The sequence below is a fragment of the Oncorhynchus kisutch genome, linkage group LG29 (genome assembly GCF_002021735.2).
Source record: "Oncorhynchus kisutch isolate 150728-3 linkage group LG29, Okis_V2, whole genome shotgun sequence".
Classification (NCBI taxonomy): Eukaryota; Metazoa; Chordata; class Actinopteri; order Salmoniformes; family Salmonidae; genus Oncorhynchus; species Oncorhynchus kisutch.
Window position 1 is genome coordinate 46,866,221 of NC_034202.2, and position 6,411 is coordinate 46,872,631.

Below are 6,411 nucleotides of genomic sequence, written 5' to 3' on the forward strand. Positions count from 1 at the left end.
TTGAGTTCCTGTCTGTTGTTATGATTACAACAAGAGGTGTTAATCATAAAGCATACACCCCTGCCCCTATTCCCAGAGAGGTGTTTTTCTCTGTCGGCGTGATGCTTGGAGAAGCCCGGTGGCTGAACTGATTCCGACAGCATATCCCGACAGAGCCATGTTTCCATTAAACAGGGAATGCTAGAATCTCAGATGTCTTTCTGGAAGGCAACCCTCGCTCGAATGTCGTCTACCTCGTTGTTAAGAGACTGGACATTGGCGAGTAGTATACTTGGGAGCGGAGAGTGATGTGTCTGTTTTTGAAGCCTGACCAGAAGACCGCTCCGTCTACCCCCTCTGCATCACCGTTGTTTTCGGTCAGCTGCTGATATTAGATCCATTGTCCTGGGTGGTGGTCCGAAGAGAGAATCTGCTTCGGGAAAGTCATATTCCTGGTCTCAATGTTGGTAAGTTGACATTGCTCTTATATCCAATAGTTCTTCCTGGCTGTATGTAATAAGACTTAAGATTTCCTGGGGTAACAATCTCTGGCTTTACTCAAAGTCAGTGGCATGTCCAGTTTGAATCAGGAATTCCCCAGGGTAGTTGTTTAGGCCCCTTGCTTTTTTCAATTTTTAATAACGACATGCTACTGACTTTGAGTAAAGCCAGTGTGTCTATATATGCGGATGACTCAACACTATACACATCAGCTACTACAGTGATTGAAATGACTGCAACACTTAACAAAGAGCTGCAGTTAGTTTCAGAGTGGGTGGCAAAGAATAAATTAGCCCTTAACATTTCTAAAACTAAAAGCATTGTATTTGGAACAAAACACTCACTAAAGCCTAAACCTCAACTAAATCTTGTAATAAATATTGTGGGAATTGAGCAAGTGGAGATGATTATACTGCTTGGAGTAACACTAGATTGTAAACTGCCATGGTCAAAACATATTGATGCAGTAGTTGTTAAGATTGAGAGAAGTCTGTCCATAATAAAGTGATGCTCTACCTTCTTTACAACACTATCAACAAGGCAGGTCCTACAGGCTCTAGTTTTGTCACACCTGGACTACTGTTCAGTCGTGTGGTCAGGTGCCACAAAAAAGGACTTAGGAAAATTGCAAATGGCTCAGAACAGGGCAGCACGGCTGGCCCTTGGATGTACACGAAGATCTAATAATAATGTCAATCTCTCCTGACTGAAAGTGGAGGAGAGATTGACTTCATCACTACTTGTATTTATGAGAGGTATGTTGAATACACCGAGCTGTCTGTCTGAATTAGTGGCACACAGCTCGGACACCCATGCATACCCTACAAGACATGCCACAAGAGGTCTCTTCACAGTCCCCAAGTCCAGAACAGACTATGGGAAGAGCACAGTACTACATAGAGCGATGACTACATGGAACTCTATTCCACATCAAGTAACTGACGCAAGCAGTAAAATTGTATTTAAAAAAACGGATTAAAAAAACTCCTTATGGAACAGCGGTGTCATGACGTTACCCTCTTTGGGGATAGCGAGTACCATCCCCCTCTCTCTCTCACCACCTCTCTGTCTTCCCCCTACCAACAGCCTCTGTTAGGCAGGTCATAAATTCCTAGAGGAGTTCTCTCCTCATGGCCAGAGTATAAGAGAGAGTGAGTTTCCATAGAGAGAACAAAGGAATTTCTTTCACATCACAGAACTTGAGAACTGAACAATATTCATGTTCTGGAGAATGTATAAACGGTCGGTGAAGTAGCCAGCTACGAACTGGTCCATTTGGTACAATTTGGTGACCTCAGGAAAGACAGTACAGCCACATTACCATAACCCTGCTTATACAAGAGTCTCAGTTGCGAGGCTTGCATCTAATTGTTGTATAAAATGAATGAGTAAAGATGAAACTATTTGTGAAATGATGTCATGTGATTTTAAACAGTTTAATGAAGGAAACTCCAATTCCCTTTGGAGTTTAACTAAATCATTGGCCCGCCCCATGAGCACAGACATTGATCTGGCGTCATGGGACAGCCCCTTTCTACTGTTACGAATATAACCCCCACCAGGAGGAATTCCCTTCAGTCCAGTTTACCTCGATTACCACGAGAGGGCTAAGGTTTGAGGAGAGACCATAAACCTGAGTATAAGCTAAGGTTTGAGTAGATTGCTGAATCTTGTAACCATACCACGTCGTAAACTCTGAGACCATCAATCCGACAGAATAAGAGCTACTCTTCTATACTAATTACTAGTCTGCAACTAGAAATGAGGACCGACAACCGACGAAACATTTATTCTATAACAACATTGCTGGATGTTACTCTGAACTATCCATTCTAACCACGGCAGAGAGAGAGAGGGCGGACAAACTCTCCAACAGAAACAAACTTTCCAACAGAGATCACGACGACACACTGAGCGTAAATAGACATATTGATTGCAATTATTCCCGAATGAGTGAGCATTCATGTGCAAAGGATTAGCATTTCAATTGTTAGAATTATCAAGTGTGTAGTGATTAATTTGCGCAAATCCCGCCTTTCTCAGTCTACACCCACTTCCCTTTTGTCTACCAAGCCGCCATGCCGGTTTATACCACTAGGGCACATCCCCTATCATTTCCTTGTAACCATATCTACTGTTTGTGTGTGCATTTCTGTGATTATTTAGTTAATTAATAAAGAAATGATTTAAGACAATTGATGAATGGAGGATTCATAGTGAAGACGTTTGGAATGAGACAAACGTGAGGTAAAGAATAGTTCATTAATTCGAAGACTAATTGATCAGATATTTTAATATCTGAAGAGTTATATTAGGAAAATTATAACTTTGTAATCGGACGATTTTCCTTGGTGCCCCGACTTCCTAGTTAATTACATCTACCTGATTAGTTTATCACATAATAATAATTACAGAGAATTGATTTGATAAACTAACAGTCTTTATTTGAATGATGCCAAAGACACAGTGTGTTGTGAAATCTGTGAATGTACTGTAATGTTTTAAAATTGTATAAACTGCCTTAATTTTGCTGGACCCCGGGAAGAGTAGCTTCTGATTTGTCAGGAACTAATGGGGATCCATAATAAACCCCAGGAAGAGTAGCTACTGTCTTGACAGGAACTAATGGGGATCCATAATAAACCCAGAAAGATTAGCTGCTGCCTTGACAGGAACTAATGGGGATCCATAATAAACCCCAGGAAGAGTAGCTGCTGCCTTGGCAGGAACTAATGGGGATCCATAATTAACCCCAGGAAGAGTAGCTGCTGCCTTGACAGGAACTAATGGGGATCCATAATAAACCCCAGGAAGAGTAGCTGCTGCCTTGGCAGGAACTAATGGGGATCCATAATAAACCCAGGAAGAGTAGCTGCTGCCTTGGCAGGAACTAATGGGGATCCATAATAAACCCCAGGAAGAGTAGCTGCTGCCTTGACAGGAACTAATGGGGATCCATAATAAACCCCAGGAAGAGTAGCTGCTGCCTTGGCAGGAACTAATGGGTATCCATAATAAACCCCAGGAAGAGTAGCTGCTGCCTTGACAGGAACTATTGGGGATCTATAATAAACCCCAGGAAGAGTAGCTGCTGCCTTGACAGGAACTAATGGGGATCCATAATAAACCCCAGGAAGAGTAGCTGTTGCCTTGGCAGGAACTAATGGTGATCCATAATAAACCCCAGGAAGAGTAGCTGCTGCCTTGGCAGGAACTAATGGGGATCCATAATAAACCCCAGGAAGAGTAGCTGCTGCCTTGGCAGGAACTAATGGGGATCCATAATAAACCCCAGGAAGAGTAGCTGCTGCCTTGGTTAGGAACTAATGGGGATCCATAATAAACCCCAGGAAGAGTAGCTGCTGCCTTGGCAGGAACTAATGGGGATGCATAATAAACCCCAGGAAGAGTAGCTGCTGCCTTGACAGGAACTCATGGGGATCCATAATAAACCCCAGGAAGAGTAGCTGCTGCCTTGGCAGGAACAAATGGGTATCCATAATAAACCCCAGGAAGAGTAGCTGCTGCCTTGGCAGGAACTAATGGGGATCCATAATAAATTCAAATACAATTACCCCCGCACACTGACTCGGTACCGGTGACACCTGTATATACCTCGTTATTGTGACTTTTTATCTACTTGGTAAATAGTTTCTTAACTCTTATTGAGCTGCACTGTTGGTTAAGTGCTTGCAAGTAAGCATTTCACATTAAAAACACTTGTTGTATTCGGTACATTTGACAAATAAAGTTTGATTCGATTTTATCCATTGTGATCTAATGTAAAATATCCTGACAGAGATATCTACTGTGATCCAGTAGAGAATATTGTGACAGAGATCTACTGTGATCTAATATAGAATATCCTGACAGAGAGATCTATTGTGATCTCATATAGAATACCCTGACAGAGAGATCTACTGTGATCTAGTAGAGAATATCCTGACAGAGACATCTAATGTGATATAATATAGAATATCCTGACAGAGAGATCTACTGTGATCTCATATAGAATATCCTGACAGCGAGATCTACTGTGATGTAATATAGAATATCCTGACAGAGAGATCTCTACTGTGATGTAATAGAGAATATCCTGACAGAGAGATCTACTGTGATGTAATAGAGAATATCCTGACAGAGATATCTCTACTGTGATGTAATAGAGAATATCCTGACAGAGAGATCTACTGTGATGTAATAGAGAATATCCTGACAGAGAGATCTACTGTGATGTAATAGAGAATATCCTGACAGAGATATCTCTACTGTGATGTAATAGAGAATATCCTGACAGAGAGATCTACTGTGATGTAATAGAGAATATCCTGACAGAGAGATCTCTACTGTGATGTAATATAGAATATCTTGACAGACATCTCTACTGTGATGTAACAGAGATGATCCTGACAGAGACCTCTACTGTGATGTAATAGAGAATATCCTGACAGAGAGATCTCTACTGTGATTCCTAGGAGCAAAATACCCCCCCCCCCCCCGAGGGGTCAAATCACTCTGAAAACCAATGTGTTTGGTTTAATTGACATTGACAATATGTCTCATTGGGATCTAATAGAGAATAATCTGTTCATCCTTCCTCTGAGATGTTGTTAGATCACGTTAAATACGACCTAAATACGACCTCCTACTGGAGTCACACTGGCTTACCATCCACACATTATGTGTGTGTGTTCCTAAGTGCGTGTGTGTGTAGGCGTTAGTGAGTAGGAGGTTCTCTCTGGCAAGGCCTAAATGATTGTGCCCTTATCCAATACATATATGATATAGGCTACTGCACATTCCACACGACAGTTAAAACATAACATAGATGTAACTAGCTATATGCTCTCTGGGGTAAATACAGGAGACTCCAATCTGTTTGAGTGTGAACTGAGTGTGAACTGTGCTACTGTATTGTATTGTATTATATGGACAGGAATTGCACACATCGTTCAAACCAGGTAGCTGGGAGAGAACAGGTGATTCTGGTGCAGCCCATGTGCCTTACATAGGCTAGTAGGCTAGTATAGGCTACTATAGGCTACTATAGGCTAATGTAGGCTAGTATAGGCTAATGTAGGCTAGTATAGGCCACTATAGGCTACTATAGGCTAATGTAGGCTCCTATAGGCTACTATAGGCTAATGTAGGCTATTATAGGCTACTATAGGCTAATGTAGGCTAGTATAGGCTACTATAGGCTAATGTAGGCTACTGTAGGCTACTCTAGGCTAGTATAGGCAACTATAGGCTACTCTAGGCTGGTATAGGTTACTATAGGCTAGTGTAGGCTACTATAGGCTACGATAGGCTACTATAGGCTAATGTAGGCTAATATAGGCTACTCTAGGCTAGTAAAGGTTACTATAGGCTAATGTAGGCTAGTATAGGCTAGTATATGCTAGTATAGGATAAATATAGGCTAGAATAGGATAGTATAAGCTAGTATGGGCTAGTATAAGCTAGTATGAGCTAGTATAGGCTAGTATAGGTTACTATAGGCTAGTATAGGCTAGTATAAACTAGTATAGGTTAGTTTAATTTCCCAAAATGTTATTTTCCTACCTCCTCTATCTCTCACTCATTCAACAGTTAAATGAAGTACCTATCGTTGTCCTGATCTTCATCATTCTATTGAATGGTTATGGGTCTGATTGAATGGTTATGGGTCTGAATTAATAACTGCTATAGTCTACCACCATCTGAATGGTTATGGGTCTGAATTAATAACTGCTATAGCCTACCACCATCTGAATGGTTATGGGTCTGAATTAATAACTGCTATAGTCTACCACCATCTGAATGGTTATGGGTCTGAATGGTTATGGGTCTGAATTAATAACTGCTATAGTCTACCACCATCTGAATGGTTATGGGTCTGAATTAATAACTGCTATAGTCTACCACCATCTGAATGGTTATGGGTCTGAA